The sequence below is a fragment of the Eublepharis macularius genome, chromosome 2, assembly GCF_028583425.1.
Source record: "Eublepharis macularius isolate TG4126 chromosome 2, MPM_Emac_v1.0, whole genome shotgun sequence".
Taxonomy (NCBI): Eukaryota; Metazoa; Chordata; class Lepidosauria; order Squamata; family Eublepharidae; genus Eublepharis; species Eublepharis macularius.
In genome coordinates, this window is record NC_072791.1 from 42,628,105 (window position 1) to 42,649,652 (window position 21,548).

Here is a 21,548-nt window from a genome sequence, read left to right on the forward strand (position 1 = left end):
TGCTAGCTCTCATCTTAGGTGATTAAATACCTTGCTTTCTTAACCAATTAATCAATTAGTTAACCAATTAAAATAAATATGACAGAACCTCGATACAAGTGTTATTTTGAGAATATATAATGAAGGTAATACTTTTTCTTGTCTAACCTCTACAAAACATTTATTGTTTGAAGAACTATCTTGAACATAACTGCTGTAATTCAGGGAAAGTTAAGTATACTGTGTTATCTTCCTACTGAAATAAAGGGGACAGTAGTGTTTAACTGTGCTGCTAAGTTCCATTCATTCAGACAGTCGAACACATTTAGCTTTCCTAGATTTCATGTTTTCTCCCTGACATACATGGATTGTTTACAGAAATGCCATCAACACTGACAGCCTTATTGTAAACAATCAATAGCATTACTCAGGAAACAGCTTAGACTAAAATGCACATGAATTAACAAATTAATGAAACTATATAGTCAATTAATGCAGTCATCTTAAGAACCCTAAAAACTGATTCTTATCTTATACACTCCTTCATCTGATGTCTTCCATTATACACCTAAGAAAACACATGTGAAGGGGTCTTAATTTCCGCATCAGCTTGCTCAGGACTTAAGATCACCTTGAAGTAATTTATTGAATAAACAAGTGCCCAGTATGGATGGCACAGTGAAGAGGGTTCTTAAGGAACTCATACATGATCTTCTAACAAAAATTATGCAATTTGTCACTAAAATTGGCCTCTTTTCCAGAGGATAGGAAAGCAGCAAATGTAACACCAGGTTTTAAAAAGAGATGTGAAGGAGTTCCAGGAAATTTCAAGCCAGTTAGCCTAGCATCTGTTATGAGTAAACTGGTATAAACTATTATTAAAGCACAGAGAGAAACAAGTCTACTGAGGAAGAATCCGCAGGGCATTTGTAAATGGAGGTCCTATCTCCTTGACCAAACCTAGTGTTGGTTTCACCCATGAGGCATCTCAGGGTCTGAGGCAATTTAGCGCAGGGACGTTTTAAAATGACCATTTTCTTAGTTTCTCTATGAACTACCATCTCCGGGGCAAAAACATCTCCTGCTGTATGTTCTTCAGAGGTTTCTTGATCTTCCACTTCATTTTCTCTCATCATTTATTTTTATTTTATTTTAATTCAGTTATTTTATTTTAATTCAGTTTAATTCACTTTTCTCTCCAACTGGCATCTAAAGCAGCATACATCATTCTCCCATTTTATCCTCACAAGGTAAGTTGGGCTGAGTGTATGGTTGACCCAAGTTCACCTAGCAAGCTTCCATGACAGAGTGGGGATTTGAACCTGGGTCTCCCAGATCCTAGTCCAACACTCTAACCACTATACCATACTGTCTCTCATGGAAACAAAAACTCAATGAACAGACTTTCTGACCACATCCAGTTTCTCTTTTTCAGCTTCACTGTGACCCTTAGGTGCCACATTCAATTATTGTCCAGAAATAGACAAATCATCATGTTCTTCCACTGAGAGAGGTGAGGGGTGTGTGGAGAGAGATAGCTGTAAATTTACTGTGTTGTGCAGCTTAAGACAACATTTAAAGCTACTATCTCAAAGAATTATTATGAAGCCAATGGTACAGAGATCAATGAGGAAGCCTTCAGCGTACACCAGAGCCTTGCATATATGGAGGATGTTAATACAGCTGCTGAACTGTATATTTCTTTGAGCTTGAGAAAAAAAGCAGGAGAAAGAGATCAATCCTTAGAGAATAAAGATGCAGTGAAAATGGAGGATCTATAAGAATTAACAACTGACCACCAATATTGTACACCAAAGGTCCCCTGCTCTATCCTGGAGGGATCTCCCATAGACTACACTGTGAAACTATCATCAAATATATAATTATAAGATACATAGAGGAACAAAGTGTGCTGAGGGGACATCAGCATGGTTTCTGCAAAGGGAAATCCTGCCTCACCAACCTTTTGGAGTCCTTTGAGAAAGTGAACAAACATGTAGATAACTGTGAATTGGTTGACATGATTAACTTGGATTTTCAAAGGCTTTGGACAAGGGTCCTAACCAAAGATTCCTGAGCAAGCTTAGCAGTCATGGGAAAAGAGGACAGGTCCTCTTAGTGGTTAAAAACTGGTTAAACAACAGGCAGCAAAGAGTATGGATAGTTCTTGCAATGGGTGGAACCAGTAGAGTCCTACAAGGATCGGTTTAGGGGTGGTACTATTTAATTTGTTCATAAAGGATCTGGAACTGGAGGTGAGCTCAGTATTGGCCAAGTTTGCACAAAATTATTCAGGATATTGAAAACCAAGGTTGACTGTGAAAAGCTCCAGGAAAAGCTCCACAAATTGAATGAGTGAGCAAGAATGAGGGGAATGAAGTTCAATGTAAGCAAGTGTAAGGTGATGCACGTCGGAACAAAAAAAAGCCCAACTTGAAGTCTACGCTAACGGGTTCTGAACTTGCTGAGAAGGGACCTTGGGGTCATACTGGACAGCTCATTGAGTCAACCCAGCTGCAGCAGTGAAAAAGGCAAAAGGGATTATTAGGAAAGGAGCTGGAAATAAAATGGCCAATATTATAATGCCTCTGTATAGATCTAGGGTGCAGCCTCATTCAGAATACCATGGGCAGTTCTGGTCACCGTATCTCCAACAGGACATTGCAGAGCTAGAAAAAGTACAGAAGAGGGCAACCAAGATGATTAGGGGGTTGGACCGCCTTTCCTGTGAGGAAAGGCTGAAGAGTATGGAACTTTTAAGTTTAGAAAGAGACAACTAAGGAGGGATGATAGAGGTTTATAAAATTATGCACAGGGTAAAGAGAGTGGACAGAGAGAACTTTTCTCTCTCTTCAAAATTATTAGAATTTGTGGGCAGTCAATGAAGCTGATGGGCAGTGGATTCAAGACAAGCAAAGGGAAATTATTTAACAAATTATTAAGATATGGAATTCATTGCCAGAGGATGTACTGATGGCCACAGGCACAGAAAGTTTTAAAAGGGGATTAGACTGATTTGTGGAGGATAAGTCTATTAGTAGCTACTAGCCATAGTGATTAAAGGGAACCCCGACATTCAGAGGCACTAAACTTCTGAATACTAATGCCAAGAGGCAACATCAGGGGAAAGTCTTGGCCTCTTGGGCCTGTTGGTAACCCTCCAAAGTAAGTGGTTTGCAACTGAGAGAGACACACGCTGGACTAGATGGACCAGTAGTCTAAACCAGCAGGGCTCTTCTTATGATTCGTCATGCTAGCCATCTTCCGCAAAATAAAGATGAACTCAGCTCAGGTTTGTTTAATATCCAATACTGAGTCTGGAGAAAGGCATCTCTATCTTATTAAAGTATTGAGGGATCCACCAATCCTTGGAGGAATGGTGAGCTAAAAATGTATTAGATGGCTTAGAGGTAGGATTGCCAGGTCCTCTTACCTTCCTGGTGGAGGGGAGGAGACTTGGCTCTTACCTCCTTCTTTCCTTCACAGCAGGGTGATTTGTGTCTCAAAAGGACCCAATTTGGCCCATTTGGGGCCCAAATAAACCTGCGGACAAGTTTGGGAGTGCTCCGGGGGGGGCATGATGACATCAGTGGTGTCATCATGCAGCCTCAGGAGCATGCCCGAGAGGCATGTTCCTGTGCCTTCCTCCCCCATTGGCCAGGTAAGTGGAGGTGGGGGGGCAGAGGATAAAAGCGGTGGATCCACCATCCCCATTAGGGGAATGGGATCCCTACTTAGAGGACCTATTGGTCCCTCAGAACAACAAAGTCCACAAAGAACGAGATGATAAGTTTCTCTGGACCAAATAATGTAAAGAGTAGTTTTTCTGCCTGCATACATGGGGAACCTAATGATCTTGTTCATGGAACTGTTCTGGAAAAGCCACATGCATTTTCAATATAAAAACAACATTTATCACATTATCCCTCCCCAGAAATCCTTCTGTTGCAGAGGAAGCACAAATTTCGAATTTCCACAACCTTTTCAAAATGTACAAAATGCCTCATAATCCACAGTTAAGTGGAGAGGCAGTGTCTAGTCAAAACTCACGCAACAAGCTTCATGAATGTGTGGGATCTTGAATGTAGGAAGGTATCTACATTGTAAGCTTAAAGTTGTTTGGCAGCCATTCTCTCTCCCTGAAGAGTTCTGTGCGGGAGCCAGCAGTCTTTAGCAGTCTTTGAGTTTTGAGCATACCAAACTACTTCTCCCAGTATTCTTCAGGGGAAGCCAACATCAGTTTAACTGCCATACAACGCATATGTTGGTAGCATAAAAATGCCCATCATATCTTACATCAAAAGTCAATATTCTATCTTATTTGTTCCAAATGTCTCAGCATGAAAAAATCAGCCCAGCCATACATCACTCACCAGAAAACACAGGCGTTCCAAATTTTCATTTTCTTTCCTCCCCAATCTTCCATCACTGAGCAGAGACTAGCCAGAATTTTTCATCTGTGGCCTCTCAGCACCCACAATGCTTACAGAATTCAGTAGTCACAGATATTCAGCATCACTCAGGATAAGGCCAGAGAACCCAGAAAGGGATGCAACTGCTGGGTACTGGGAAAGGCAGCAGCTGAAATTAGACCTCCATCGCCTCCCCGTCATTTAAGACAAATGATTTATCTTCTTAGCAAGCATAAAGGGTTCCAAATTTTGCAGGCTGGTTCTTCCAAAACAGGAGACTTTCACAGGACTTCTTTAAAATGAGATTGCTTTTCTTCTGCGATTTACATTACTGGGATTAGCCTGGTATTTCATCTCTGACACTATGAGAAATATTGCTGCCATAAACCCCGCTGCCCTTAGTAAAAGCTGAACTACTTGGCAAAAGCTAATAAAGTGGGGAAGAATGAAGGCAATTGCCAATGAATACTTAAGTACCAAACAAGGCAACTACTCCCCCACACATGCACACACACCATTACCTCTCTTGCTGCTCTCTTTGATTTTGAGAGCTGCAAGAGAGGTAATTGCAGAGCAAGGGTCTTTTCCAATCTATACTTCTGTACTGCAGGGTGACTGCTGCAATGACAAGGAAATTGCTTATAGGCTACCTTTAGCTTTTATTCCCCCCACCCCCTGCCGCCAATATAAATTCACCATCATGAAGAATTTGCTTTAAACAGAAGCTGGCCCTTTCTAGCCAGTGCTTTGCAAACAGGGTGCTACAGTCCCTGCCAAAGCAAAAATCTAGCATGCCTTTCCATGTGTCCTCCCAAATCATGCACAGTTAAACATTTCCATATCTGCGCAGTTCATGCCTGCAGGAACATTAGGGGGACTAGCACTCCTGGGCATTTTCCCTAGGCCCTTCTGGCACTTCACAGGCCAGTGGGGGGGGGGGCGGGGGAGGGATGAGAGGAAATGGGGGATACTGGAATCATGTGGTTGTGTAGTGTCACTTCTGGTGCTAAACTGTAAGTGATGTCATCATTTAACTATAGAGTTTAGGGTAAGCTTTGTCAGACTGTGGCTAAATAAGGCTCTTCCTACAGGTTCCCCTTCACAAGCAAACAAGAGTCCATTGTTTGAATAAGGAAACTTTACTGCAGAAAAGGTCCATTATAGTCCACTGTCCTGAATAGGAGACTCAGGATGGTACACGATCATTGTTACCAATGAAGGGCAAAGCATGAGGTACAGAGTAACAGTTCCCAGCTGAACCAGCCTCCCCCCACAGTTCTCAAAACAATATCTTTCAGTCTTGGGAAGTTGCTCTCTCTCAAGGCCAATGCTTGGTGGAACGGTGTTAGACAAAACAACCTCCTCCGGTGAGAGATCTGCCTGGGAAGTGGTGCACCTGTGGGGAAAGCACTTAAACACTAGAAGCATTAGAAAATGGAGTCAGTACAGTTTACATATACACTGGACCTGACAAGCTTTGCCCCTGACATGATGTCACTGCCAGTTTGCTGTAAGAAGAGACATCACATGCTGGCACAACACCAACATGGCTGTCCCTGTCCCCAGTTCCTCCCAGGGAATGCAAAGAACATTTGGAGCTCCAATGCAAACTTCCCATGCAAATACAAGGTCTGCAAGGGGATATGCTGCATTAGATAACTATAGCTACGGACTAGAGTTGTCAGGCTATGGATGACAGGCTATGGCAGATGGATCCCTGTACCATTGCAACAAGAAATCCAGGCTCTTGGTTAAATGGCTTTATTCAGAAATCAGATCATTTCCACAGATATGTCCATAGGGTTGCTCAGAAGCATCTAAGTAGTAAGAAGAGGTTGACCTGTGGGAAAATCCTTTCTCTTAACACACACATTTGCTCCTTCCCCCTCCCAACAGTAAAACAGGACTTTTGGCGCGAACTCGTCCTGAGCACGTCTCACATATTTGTACTATCAAATTGAGACACTGAGAAAGCAAGAGATCAAGTCGAGACATAGCAGTGCATGGGAGTGAGCAGTATACAAGGTCAACAGCACTGAAAGTTTCTACAGTCCATTAGATAAGACACCTGGAGCTTCAATAAGCCTGTGAAAGGAAACAGTTATGGCACTGGCAATATGACATCAAGTTATAGCATGAAACATTGGTTCAGTACAACAGGTCTGCATTAAGTATGGCATGGATGAGGCACAGACATGACAGACTTTCCAGTGCCCTTCTGGAGGTGGGGGATCCCCCACTCCCACCCCCTGCCCCCCACCCCCACTTACCTGGCTGGTAGAGGGGAACATGCCTCCCAGGGCACACTCCCAGGCAGCATGGTGTGCTCTTGCACTCCACAGCAGTCCAATTTGGGCTGAATCAGGCCACTGTGGAGTGCAGGAGCGCTCCCAAGCTCTGCACTGGCTGGATTCAGGCCAGATTTGGGCTGCTGAAGAGTGTGGGAGCGTTCCTGTGCTTTGCAGTGGCCCGATTCAGCCCAAATCTGGCCTGAATTGGACCACAATGGAGTGCAGGAGTGCTCCCACACTTTGCAGCAGCCAGATATAGGGTGTATTGGGGCCACTGCAGAGCACAGCAGTGCTCCCACACTCTGCAGTGGCCCAATTAGGGTCCAAATCAGACCCAATTTGGCTCCCTGTGGAGCACAGGAGCACTCCCAGGGCAGCACATGACCCACATGATGACATCACTTCCCAGAAGTGACATCACGCAAGTGGGAGCATGCATCAGCTCCACATGCACATGAGAGGGACATCAAAAGGTAGGTGCCGGGCATCCAACCTCCTGCCTGGGGGTTAGGGAGACCTGGCAAACCTACTAGGGACAAGGATCATTTCATGAATCACTCTTCATATGTACAGAGTCTGGGTCCCTACTCTATATTAAATGTAACACAAACACACAAGAGCCTGGGGGTTCTCTTTAATTCTATTGGGGGGCCATTTTGGATCAGCACAGTAGTGCACATGGAAAAGGGGATTTAGCCCCCCCCCCCATGCCATTTTTCCAACCTAAAATAGTCCTAGGGGGTGCTATTTTGGTAACTCACATGTTTCCTGGGATATACACTGGTTTTCCTAACAGGCCCAGAAGCATACCCCTAGAACTGTTTCACACACGGAAAATGGCACAAGGGAGGAAGGCTAATGTCTTTCTCCCTACACACCATAGTCCTGATCTTAATCAGGCCAACACATGCACAAATTGAGAAGAACCCACATCTCGTGTGTGATTGTGTTACATCTGGCATAGGACAGAGGACTCACTGTATTAAATTTACATGTAAGCAGATTAGATCATGGTAAGCAAAAGGGGCCAGCAGCTGCAAATTTCTCAGAGTGTGATCACAGAAATGTTCATATGAAAAAAAGTGTATATGATTTTCTGCACAGAGCAGGGGATCAGACCAGATGGCCATCAACTGGATATAATGCCTTAGACTTCACTCTCCAAAGCTGCCATTTCTCCAGGGCAACTGATTTCTATGGCCTGGAGATTAGCTGTAATTCCGGGAAATCTCCAGTCACCACCTGGAGGCTGGCAACTCTAAACACACCCCAGAATTCCTATATTCAAAGATACCCGCCACAGGATATCATACCCTGGAAAAAAGCCATAATTCTACAATGTGTCATTCCGTGTCTACCTTTTCAGACATACCAAATCTATTAATGTTTTATAGTGTTGAAATAAAAAAAGAAACCAGAGCTGGGAATAAATGGAGGAAGGCTGGAATTAAAAGACAAAAGACAGAGAATACAAAAAACAGAAAAATAGGGAAAGCAATTTTTTACAACGAACCTGCACAGAAGAAAGTCCTAAAAAGACTGAGTCCAGAGGTTTAGAAGTAACTCTTTTTAGGATTACACTACTAAAATTGCTCTACCCAGCTAAAGCATAACTGAATGTTAGATATTTAAAAACTCAATCACAACTGTGACTAAATTAAAAATAAATACAAAAGAAAGAAGAATCAGATTTTGTAATTTAAACTCTATTTAAATGAACACTAAGTAAAAGTATCACATACTCAGTCAGCATCTCCATATATGAAATTAAAGAAAATCGATAGTTCGTGCTAACTTTATAAAAAGGCATATCTAAAGCTCAGCTGAGGGAATGACTCTCACAAGTATCAGGACAATTCAATTAGGTATTGTGTCTGACATGAGTATTCAGTGCCCTAAATAATCCAACCAAGGTTATGTTACCAGAGATCTCTGAAATGCCAAATGCAATCCAGGGTAGTGCTGCATGTTATGACTGTGGTCAGATACATCAGTTTTTTCTACAATTAAGACATTGAATGTTGAACCCAAGTTCATGCAGTAGTTAAGAGTGTCGGGATTCTAATCTGGAAAACTGAGTTTGATTCCTAGACATGGGCACGAATTAAAAAAAATTAATGAACCTGCGGTTCATGGTTCGGTGCAGCTGACAAACCCGAACAAACGAACCGTAATGAACATTTCCAGTTACCGAACCGGTTCACGGTTTGTGGGCATTGGAACGGCCCCCGTTGCACTTAAAGAACCCATATTTACAGGGAGTGTTTAGCAGGCTCTCCTCCAGCCAGCACCCAAGTTTGGTCAAGATTGCAATAGGGATCTTGGAGTTATACCCTCTCCAATCTGAGGCCCCTAGGAAACTCCCACTCTATACAATTAGAGCCATCAGTTAATGTTGGCCCAGTGTACAAGGGGTTGGACGTCAGAACTGCCTATCAGGGTTTGCAGGGATGAGATTGGAGTGCCCATGGCTACAGAACATCCCCCTTCCCCCTCCCTCCCCCCAGGTGTCTTCTCCCATGTAACCAATTGTAACCAATTTGCAGCTCCATGGCTGGAAGGAAGACCTGCCGATCAAGGTAAGCTGGGCTTCGATTTGGGTTTCCAGGGCAACAGAAGGAGTGCAGACAGAGTTCAGGCATTCCCCCAGCTCCGTTTCCAAGGGAATTGATTGATGGTGCCTGACTGTCTGACTTCACGAACTGCGGGCGAACGCAATGAACCGGGCTTCCAACAAACGCTGGTTCATTGGCCATGGACCCTCACAAACCGCCAGGTCACAAACAGACGATCAGGCGGTTCGTGGGTTTTTTTGGTTCGTAATGCAGTTCGTGCCCATGTCTATTCCTCACTCCTCCTCTTGAAGTCAGCTGGGTGACCTTGGGTCAGTCACAGCTCTCCCAGCCCCACCCACCTCACAGGATGTTTGTTGTGGGGATAATAACAGCATACTTTGTAAACTACTCTAAGTGGGTGTTAAGTTGTCCTGAGGGGTGGCATATAAATCTAATATTATTATTATTCCACCCATGCATTTGCTTTAGAATGCATTAGTGTTTCTTGCAACAATTGTGTGGCATTTCTACACAGGTCATGCAGAGCTTCCTGAAAGTCAACAGCAATGTTCCACAGCAAGTGGTTTGTAGTCTGTGGTCATTTACTTTTACGTTCTGACCATACTATTTATGAAACTTACAAAAAGAGTATGTACTATGAACTATTGTTTCATATTGACTTCATATGGGGAGATGTGTGAAGGCACAGAAACAATGCAATCCTAAAATGAATTACTCCAGTCTAAGGCCATTGAAATCAACAGGCTTGACCAGAGTAACTCTTCTTAGTATTGTCGAAGGCTTTCACGGCCGGAGAACAATGGTTGTTGTGGATTTTCCGGGCTGTATAGCCGTGGTCTTGGCATTGTAGTTCCTGACGTTTCGCCAGCAGCTGTGAGGCGCATAGCACCAATCCATATGCAAAAGAACCTCCTCAGGATACAGTGAAGCCTCCCTCCATTAGCATTCCACACCCTGGGAAACTCTTACAGGATGACTCAGCCCAACCCTACCTTCCTGAGTAGATATAAATTACCTTCCAACTTCTTTTCCACACTGTGACACTGAGAGATCTCTGTCTTTTGGTGCTACACCTCTGAAGATGCCAGTCACAGCTGCTGGCGAAACGTCAGGAACTACAATGCCAAGACCATGGCTATACAGCCTGGAAAATCCACAACAACCAACTCTTCTTAGGATTTCACTGAAAGGAAGCCTGCACTTGTGTAACGCAAGAGACATGGAAAGAAACAAAGCCAGAAGCAAGGTCTACCACTCAGACAGCATCTATCCATAGAAGCTTTATAAAGAAAAGTTGATACTACTTCTCATTTGGTACTTCCACATTTCTCATCTGTACTTGATTTATAACTTAGTTTCAAGTGGGTAACCATGTTGGTCTTCAGCAGAAAAGCAGGTCTAACAAAGGGAGATGTGACTCTCGAAAAACCCTGTTCTTTAAGGTGCTAATGAGCTCAAATCTTGCCATTCAAAACTGATTCTGTTCATTATCAGTTGGTCTAATTTAAAAAAAAGCCCATCTGGTTTCTTGCTTAGGTTCTCCTGCTGAAACTGGATTTGGCCATATTTAGAATGTAGGACTATTTGGGATACAGTAGAATGCTATACTGGTGGTATGTTTGACCATAAATATTCAGGAGCACAATGGGAAGCAGCACGGATAGATGAGCTGGTGGAAACAGTCTCAGGATGAGACTATGCCTCTACTTCACAGTGTTCTTTAGTTTAGTTAGGCTGTCTGTTATCTCACAGGAAGAAAAGATAAGATTAAATAGAGGAAGGTTTTCCCCTTAGCTCTTAACCACATAAAGTGATCATTTACCCCTGGATTCCTCTCTCCTTGTTTCCCAGCCACCATTTAGTAGCACTCACACACATGGGGCCTTCACCCTCTGGAGAGCAAATCCTCTGAATGTCTTTTTTGAATGGCAAACTGACAGAATTTTTCATCTCACTGATTTCTATCTCCCTATCCTCTTTCGCTCTCAGCAGCTGTGAAATGCCCGCTGATTATCGTCCTCATTATGCATGTCGCTGCAACTATCTCCACTGTACAGGACTTGTAAGTTATTTACATTGCTCTAAAGTCTTCCATGACTTTAAACAATTCCCTGCTGAACCTGCCTCTTCAATCTATAAGATACACTCAAGCGTATAGATCTTCCAACTTTTTGACCAGCACCTGAGCACCCAATTTATAATTTACCTTATATACAGCATGCAGAGATGAAACTCAAAGGGACATGTTTCTTAAAGCAGTTTAAAGATAAATCAGTAACAGTCCTTTTGGGAAAGAGCTGGCCTCAACAAAAGCTCTGTTCCTCACTAGGTGGTCCAAGGCTAAAATTAAATCCACTAAGTCTTCACATTCAGCTCTGTGCTTCTCTCCTCTGCCTCCCCCCCACACACATAATTTTCTCTGCTAGTTTACTTCCTTTGTGCACACATTGCTCACTGACACAGCTAGCACACTACTTCCAGCAGAGACATTTTTTTACAATATTGCACATTAGGGTTGCCAGGTGGTGGCTGGAACCCAGCAGGTGGGTGAGGACACGGGTAGGGGGATACTGTTAGTCCAACAGCATAATGTCACTTCAAGGCAAACCCAGAAGTGATGTTATTGCACCGGCATGATGCTCTAGGATTCACCAGAAACTGAGTTTGCAGTGAATCCTAGAGCCCCATGTTGACACAATGGCATCACTTCTGGGTTTGCCATGGAAGTGATGTCATACAGTCAATGCTACAGCTGTTTTTGCATTCTTGCTGTAAGAAAATTGAAAGACTCATAGATTCCCCGGAAGAAGTTTTACAGCAAAACACATAGGGAATTTTAACTTGGATAATAAATACGCTTCTTCACTTGCAACACCGGCTTTTGCCTATTTTCATTCTTCTGTGTTGAGAGTACTGCCATCCCAGCCAGGGGCTTAAGCCCCTTGGGCTGGGGGCAGTCATTTGCCTCCCTGGCTGGATGAAGCCAGAGTGGATCAGCCCTGCTTACTGGGCTTAGCTGAGGGGAGCGGAGCTTCTAGGCAACAGGCTGCCGCTCCGCCCTCCTACAGCGCAGTCTCTCCTCTTTTCTTCCTAGGATTCCTCTTGCCTTCAATGCTGCCACTAATGGAGGACCTACCCTGAGATCATCCTATTGAGGCAACCAGATAATTTGGGCAAGAAATGTTTGGGCAAGAGATTGTTAGCCCAAAAGGGCCCCACCCACTCCTGGCCCAATTAAGAAGAAGGCAGGTGGAGTAGAAGGAGCACAGAAAGTCTTTATTGCAATAAAAGGGAGGAACAGGTTCTTAACACAAAGAAAGTATCTCAGGTTCCTCACAGAAAACAAAGCTGCTGCCCCTTTTATAATAAGGGCAGTCTATTCCATATATGGTAATTCAAGCTAATTGGCCTATTTCAATGGTGCAATACGAAGTTCAAGGCACAAGTGTGTCTAAAGAGTTAAAGCAGTTAATCTGATCACATGTCCTCTGGCTCCGCCTGTGATCAGCATATTCCTTTAGGAGCACTAGGCCAGACTAGGCCCGACATCAAATATGTGCCATCACAATGTTTGCTGTAACATCCATAAGTCAAAGGATGCTATGTAAAACCACTGTCAATTTTAGCACCTCCTATTTCTATTTTGTGGAGTTTTTTAATGAATATTCTTAATACTGATAATTGATCAGTATCATACGGCAGTTTCATGAATAAGGCTCACGCCAAAATAGGTACTATACTGGTATCCCACCGACCTAGCAATAATTATAGGACAAGAATTCACTCCCAAATACTTTGTCTGTTTTGACAGAGTGCTGGCTTTGCATTCATGAAGCATGACTATATATGACTGTAGGTGCATTTATTTCCTTGCTACAACTACATATATTTTTCCTTATCATTGTAAGTATACTGTACACTTTGTTCAGTACAGTGGAATCTTGAGTTTATGAAACGAGAGGATGTTTCTAATTTCAATAACCCAAAGACCTCTTCCTTGGTTTATTTTATATGGTCCCTAAATATTCTGACAATGAAGCCTGTTGAATGAATATGCTCCCCAATTCCCTTTGGGACTGACATTATAGGCTTCATCAGAGCTTTGAATCACCCCCTTTCAGAGGCTGTGGCTCCAAGGCAAAAATGACAGGCCCTGATATAGAGTGCATAGGAGGGTCACCAAAGCTCCTGTTATTTTGTCACTGCATGTATCCAAAAACGGTGAGGAAATGTTACCAGGAAACTATTAAAGGGCAATGCTCACTGTAGTCACAGGAATATCAGCATGTGACATTTACTCTGCTGGGAATGATTTATCCCTTCAGACAAGAAGGCCTGAGTCACATCCTGGTAATAACAAATAAATCACCCACTGGAGAAAGATAATGATGTTGACCAGACCAGCATTTTCTTTCAAACACCTTTACTAGTCCATGCCCTGTACCTGACTCATTAGACCCCCTCATTTAAAGAGGAACAGAACTATGGTCGTCAGAGCTATTGCCCAGAATTGAGTGCCGGAGAAATACTGAAGACGTCCAATGTATATTGAACGAATAATGAGGGAATGGCACTTATTGGCAGTACCATGCATGGTCATAACTTTAGCATAGTGTATGTGTATTTACACATTTGTATTTAACATCCAATTTGTATTTAACATCCAATATACATTTGTCATTAACCTAAGGAAATCCAGGAAATAAGCACAGAGCCTACCAATACTAGACATGATATACCTAGCAAATCCATGAATCCATGTAAGTCATATGATTCAGTTTCAGATATTTGGTTTGGGATTAGGTGGTATGATAAGGATCCAGAAGGAATCTTGGTCTGAGGGGGTCTGTGACAGCTGTCAGCATTCCTGTACATATCAGCTCTACACACATTTCATGATCTAAAATCAGCACTGGCACCCAACTCTATATACATCACATTAGTGGGCATGCAGGAGAAGTTTGTTTCTTTGGCTCCTTGATGGTGACATTCCCTTCCTCAAGAGCTTTTAAACTATTCTGTTCCACAGCCTGTTCAGGGCCGTTTCCTCACTTCCTTAAAATAGTGGCATGCTCCCGGAATGCGGGTGGCTACTTTGCATGATTTTTTAAAAAAGGCATGCAGGGCATTTTTTCATCAGCACATATCATGTGAAGAAGCAGCCAGTGTTCCAGGAGCATGCCAGTATTTTAAGGAAGCAAAGAAACAGCTCAGGTTTCTTCTCCCTAACTTTAGTTGTTTCCATATACCCTTACAGGGACAGCCCACTCATGGAACACTGGCAACATCTCCATTTGCAAAATGGTTGCACGCTGTTTGGCTTCCAGTTTTTTGGTGCCTTTTTGGGGACCACAGAAAGTGCATTCCCAGAAAAGGTGCCAAAAAAATGGAAGCCAAAGAACCCACAACAGTTTTGCAAATCAAGAAGTCTGGATTCCTGGGGGAAAGCCACCAGTGTTTCGTGAGTGGGCTGAACCTATAAGGGTGTGTGAAAATGGCCTTTTTGTTTTAATCTGGACTAACAAACTGTTTAATCGGGAATTAGATTATTGATTTCTACTCTTATTGGTATTTTAATAGTGCACAATTTTACTGCTGTTTTATTGCTGCTTTTATCTATTAGGCTGCTACTAGTTGTTCTGTTGAATTGTTTTAAGTTTGCAATTATTATTTTATTGGATTTGTTGATTCTTAAATTTTACTTGGTAAACCCACCTTTTAATAGTAGAAGGGCAGAATATAATTCCCTCCATCAATCCCTGGCTGAATATCGACTAATATTTGATATCAGCATCTGATACCTGATTATATAGTTAATTTCAGTATTTTGTCATGCATTTGAAGGTTGACCTGGAACAATATTTGACAGCATTTAATAACCTCCATCTTGTTTGACCAAAGTTTCACAAATGTGTGGTGGTTAACTGCTACAGGATTTCCTGTTTGATAACTGCCAAAAATAATCAAGAATTGCCAACAGCAGCTGAATTTTAAATTTGGAGGAGAAATTACACATTTAAAACTTGAGCAGCAGCCAATCTCAAATTGAGCAAAATTACATTTTAGCATTAGAGTTTTTACATGCGATAAAGCTCTTTGCCAAGGAGCAGAAGAGGCCAGTTTGAACGTATTTGTTGAACATTGGTAAATGTATGCAAACTCTTTTTGGCCAAGTGTCAACCGCCAAGGCCAAGTTAGACTGAAAAGAAATGAAATGGGGTGGGGGGAGGGTATCATATTTTATAAAAGCAGGCCATTTGTGTTTAAGAATATTGGTGCAAATTTGCATCCAGCAAAACACTGAAGTAAGTTAGTCAGAAAAATATGTAGTTATATGTATGCCATTTAGATAGACTAGACTTCAAAACTCAAAATCCTTTAGTTTAACCAGAAGTTTAGAATTATGAGCATTATGCAGGGCCATGTTCTCTCTCGTTTTAAATTTCAGCTCCCGTTGTTCTCTTGACCAAAAACCTGGCCAGATCTTGGGAAAGTATTCGATGCCTTGCTTCTAGGGTTGCCAGTTCCAAGCTGGGAAATTCTGGGAGAGTCTTGGGGTGGAGCCTGGAGAGGCTGAAGAGGGAAGGGACTAGAGATGGGCACGATCCGCATTACGATCCAAAAAACCCCACAATAATGGCGATCGCGCGATCGTGACTCAGCGGATTGTGATTGGCCATGGCCAATGATCCAGCGATCGGGAGGGGGCTGGATCAGGGCTGGATCGTGCTTGGATCGGGAAGCCAGACACTCAGGCGCCAGTGATCTATTCCCGGGGCAACGGAGCCAGGGGAATGCCTGAGCTATGTTTCCCCTCCTTCTGTCGCCCTGGAAACCCGAATGGAAGCCCAGCTTTCCTTGATCAGCAGGGCTTCCTTCCAACCACAGAGCAGCAAAGCAGTCACCAGCTGGGAGAAGACACCCAGGGGAGGGAGAGGGAAGGGGGTGTTCTGTAGCCATGGGCACTCCAATCTCATCCCTGCAAACCCTGATAGGCAGCTCTGACAGCCAAACACAGACAGCCAAACACAAACACAGATGCCGCCGGCATCACCCACCGTTCTTTTCTCGCCAGTGCGCTCCTTTTTGGCCTGGTGGGCGGGCACATGGGGGGTGCCGCTGGCGAGCAGCCAGACCCCCTGCCCCGAGGGGAGGCGGCTCGTCGCTGTCTCCCCGTGCCCACCGAGCCCGGTGGCCGCCACCAACACCCACCTTCCCACATAGCTGGGAATAGCAGCGCACCCCGCTTTGGCCTCCACGATCCACGGATCAGGAACGGAAGATGATCAGTGTGGATCATTTAGTTGGGATTGTCACTGGCGTCAATCCACGATCAGCTGGATCAGCAATTTTTTTTGTATTGTGCCCATCTCTAGAAGGGACCTCAGCAGGGTATAATGCCATAGCATCCACCCTCCAAAGCAGCCATTTCTCCATGGGAATTGAACTATATGGCCTGGAGATTAGCTGTAATTCTGGGAGATCTCCAGCCACCACCTGAAGGATGGTATCCTAATTGCTTACCTATACACTTTAGGAGTCCATACATTTATTATCATGGATTAAACTGCCTGATATTTTCACCCATTGTAATAGCTTCCACTGTAGCTGTTCAACTAATATGCCCAATTCTGATTTCACTGGTCACACTCTCATTATATATGGCCAAATTGTGAAGGTATGTTAGATTCTTAAGCATACATATTACATTTTTAGGCAATCAGATTCCAAAAACCCTCAGGTCAGTGACTATCAACCTCACACAAATGTCTTCCCCGACCTCAACCAAAACACAAAAAACTCTTACAATTTCTGTTATCTGTGAAATCCTTGGATCATGAATAACAACCAGAAGCACAATCTGATTCTCTCTCACAATGTCCTATGAAAACTCTTTCCATGACCGCCTTTCCACATAGATACCTATGAGGCTGAAGACAACACAAATCTCCCCTTCCTTGGACTGCAGTTCTCTTGGGCTAGAGCACTTTGGGAGGCATTTCTTTTCACCTGTAGGCTGCTGAGCAGTTTGACAAGAGAATGAAGGGAAGTCCCCAGGCATATGGCTGAATCACTGGAGAAGCAAACCCCAGGCATCTGCCATGCTCTCTCTAGGGCTTTGGTTTCTAGTCTTCTGGAATTTAAATTACGGCTGGAACCCTTCAGACAACAATCTATCCCCACAAGGTACTGTATCTTCAGAAACCATGGTCTAGTTCTCACTGAGGTAGTACTAAGTCTACACCATGAGACTGGCCACAGCTGGAATTAAATTCTGTTCCATTAAAATACATACAGTTCCTCCACACAGAAAACTAATTCCCACAGAGAATGATTCTAGACATTTCTCCACATTATTCTGGTTTTTGATATGATATGTGGTCTTTGATATGTAGCGATTGAGCCAAATAGGAACTGCAGAGGGAGCTGCAACTCATGGCAATATAAAGCATTGAGGGAAAACTTTCAAACCCTACCCTGTATTAATATCCCAAACCAGGCCCATAGTGCTATTATTAGTATTTTCCAAGGGGAAATGCATCTTTTAAAAACGCTGGGCCTTACAAATATAAACAATATCCCTTACTCAAACTGTTTTATTTATTTATGTTATTTATAACCCACCTCTTTCACTGAGACTCAAGGCAGATTATACAGTGTGATTCAATATAATCAATAGCTGAGGCATTTAATAAGCAACACAATAGGGTAACAATTGTAGAGATTTGAAAACAAGTAGAAATCTTATACAGAGCAGAAATCTCAAATCTCACAAAACATAACCAATTTGACAACATAATTAATGACAGTGACAGGCATTGCACAGTAGTAGTCGATTGCTATCCCCTTATCAAAGCATCTCTTTCAACTATTTCCATACAGCATAGCTTTATTATTCAGTTTTGCACAGTTTGTGGAAAGCCAGGAGAATAGGAACTTTCCTAATATCTTCAGGAAGGACATTCCATAAAGTAGGGATCACTTCAGAAAATGTGCAGGTATGAGCAGCTATTGATTTGCAAATTGCTCCACAGAATGCCCTGGTCTGATAAGTGAGGCTGCTATGGTGGAGAATAGGGAGCGAAAGACTCCCGCAGATATGAGGGACCAAGGCCATGAATGGCTTTGTATGTGATAGTCAAAACCTTAAATTGAGCCTGGTAACTAATGGGCAGCCAATGGAGTGACTGCAGAATGGCAATAATATGCATGCTCTGCCTAGGTCCCAATAATAATCAAGCTGCAGCATTCTGCATCAACTGGAGTCTCTGAGTTGACTTTCAGCTTGATTATTATTGGGACCTAGGCAGAGCATGCATATTATTGCCATTCTGCAGTCACTCCATTGGCTTCCCATTAGTTACCAGGCTCAATTCAAGGTTTTGATGGGGTGTAAGACCATGCCCTGTGAAACCTTGCAAGATAATTCCCACCCAGAAGGTAACTGGTCTCCAACAGTGACCTTTTCAGTCCATTTCATGAGGAATGATCTAAAACAGTCCAAGATACATCCTGGATACCCACTTTTGCCTCTAAATGCTTCAATAGGATGGCATGATCTGCTGTATCAAAGGCTGCAGATAGCTCATAACATAAAGTTATCTTATCTCTGTTAATATAAAACAATCCTAAATATAGCACATAAAATAACCTTAACTTAAAACACAGAACATATAATTACCCAAACCATCGTCCTAACTAACAATATGAAATAGCCTTAAGCCTAACCCTGGCCAATAATATAAAATAATTGCACCCCTAATCCTAACACGTAACAATTGTAATCCTAATATGTAACATATAAAAAGTATAACATATAAAATAATCATAATCCTCCTAACCTTATCTATTTATATAACAGAACTCTAGTCCTAACACATAACATAAAAAGCAATCCTCCTGAGCACATCTACTCAGAATCCTACTCAAGGGATACTCCCACAAAAGTGCGCCTAGGATGGCACTGATAATAACCTAACTCATTATATAAGAAAATCTCTGCACAGAATGACCATAAACCTAATATATAATTATGCAACCCTATCATGCAACATATACATTCTTCAGTACTTCCACCATTCTAGAAACATAAAATAACCTGTTCTTAATGTTAATCTGAACATATCACTCAAACTCTATCACTAACCCAGAAAAACACATTGAATACCAAAATTTAAATAACCCTAACACAGTTTCAGTTTCAGTTTATTCAGTTTAAGAGCCCATAGGCCATACACTAACAAAGTTTAAGAATTAAAAATAGCAGTTAAAGGTTACCACATCCACAGTGCAGCTTCTACAAAGGCTAGTAATAGTCTTAATTTTGAGGAGTCAGGAATGTTCAAATGCCTTAGTAGCCATTCTCTCTCTCGCTAGCTCATGCTTTGGACAGTGAAGGTATAGGATAGCAAGTCAACTTCAGCCAAAGGGTAGTCACAGAAGCGTTGAGCCAATGGTATCCTGAGGAAACGGCCCTTCATCTGGCGTGTCAGCAATGTGTTGTAATGTGCAACTATGTATGATTGCCTCAGTTTTGGGACTACCAGCATACTAAGGTAATGGGGCTGGTCAAACTGGGTAGGTTATTTAATTCTCACATAGAGTGGGGAGCATTTTCATGCCACATCCTTTTGTAGGGAGTCCCAGTCCTGCTTAAGCAGCTTCTCTATAAGTAATTCTCATCTTTTACCAGTTAAAGCTCTTCGGTCCCATTAACCTAATTTGTTCATTTCCATGTCCCTGACACATAGTATACAATAATCCATCACTTTAAACTTAATCCATAATATTAAAAAATCCAACTCTCATACAAAATAAGAGAGACCAAAATATCTGGCATCAAGTAACCATAACTATAATGCACAAAACAACTCTAATCTTAAATTGTTACAGAAAAGCAGAAAGAATATAAGGTTATTTTAAAAGAACATAAGGTTAATAGAAAATAAGGTTATATCATGTGTTAAATTCATTTTACAGAATGTGTTAGGGTTGCTCTTATTGTAGATAAGGCATCTCTTATATAGTATGTTAGAGAACTGTTATGTAACAATTTAAGTTTAAATTACCCGTGGGGACCCACTAGGATTCACAGAGATAGGGGAATCCTATTCCCCTCAACCACATGCTGGACCCATTCCCCTTCTGGCTCCATTTTCCCCTCCTATCCCCCTACTGCTGCTGATTCTATTTCCCTCCCCCTCCCTGCTTCCTCTGTTCTCTTCCCTTCCCTTCACCCACTCTACTCCCTACTCCTTCTCCTCATAGTGCTTGTGGACATAATTACCACCTTAATGCCAGGCACCCATTTTGGTCCGCTCATTTTGCAAGTCCTTGTGAGTTTGCAGAACCCTAATTTGTAGCTGTCGTTGATCCCGTTCTACAATTTCTTTGAGCCACAGGAGTATCAATCCCTGGGCTATTAGACGTAAAGATATGTTAGGGTTAATTCATGTTAGAGTTAAATTATTTGAAACCAATTATCTGTTTGCCTAACTTGATCTCTTCTGTTTGGTCATTGTTTTGTTATGCTGGTGGCAGAACGATCAGAGATATTTGCTGAATGATGTAAATTAGGGCATCCGAGTTCCAGGTTAAAGCAATTGAACAGTGTGGAAATGTTTGGTTTAGAGGAAAGCACTTTGCAGTCAGCTCAGGATTTTCCATTTTCTAAATAATTTGTCAAGCATAAGCTTTGATGATGTGATGTATACACTGAGAAACATTAAAATCAAATGAGAAAGACTGACAAATATAAAAGCAACTGTGCAAAAAAAACACACACACACAAAGATTTTGGACTTTAGGAACATAGGCAAACCCTGAAAGAACGAAAAATGTACAGTTCTTTGCATTCCTAGACCATGTGTATGTTACAGAGGGCCAGTTCACAAATCCTGTTGTATCTGATGTCTAATTTCATGGAGACTCAATGCTGAATGCATGAATTGATTTGATATTGAAATGTTGTTTTTGAGGTGGCAATCTGTAATATAAAAGTTCTGTTTGCAAATCTGTGTTGGACATTTCATTCATGCTAAACAGTAGGCATCTTTGCCATTGTCAGCCCTTTTCTGGCCACCATGAAGTTTCAGAATGTAAGCTGGGAAAAGCAGAAGCGTTCTTTAATGAGAGGTATTATCATCTGGTAGGTACCACGAAGACTACTGATATGGGATTTTACTGAGAGGGCCACTAAATAATGCAGTCACAATAAAACTCGCAGCCATAGTGATTAAGTGTATGATTACCCGAGCCTGAATGGTTTGGACTTCATTAAATACAGGGTT

General features: G+C 42.4%; 1 protein-coding gene across 4 annotated transcripts in view; it reads right to left on the reverse strand.

Annotated features, from left to right (window-relative positions):
• NRXN3 (neurexin 3) overlaps window positions 1–21,548 on the reverse strand; it is a 1,560,869-nt gene that overhangs the window by 1,421,542 nt on the left and 117,779 nt on the right. The gene's annotated exons all lie outside the window — the stretch shown is intronic.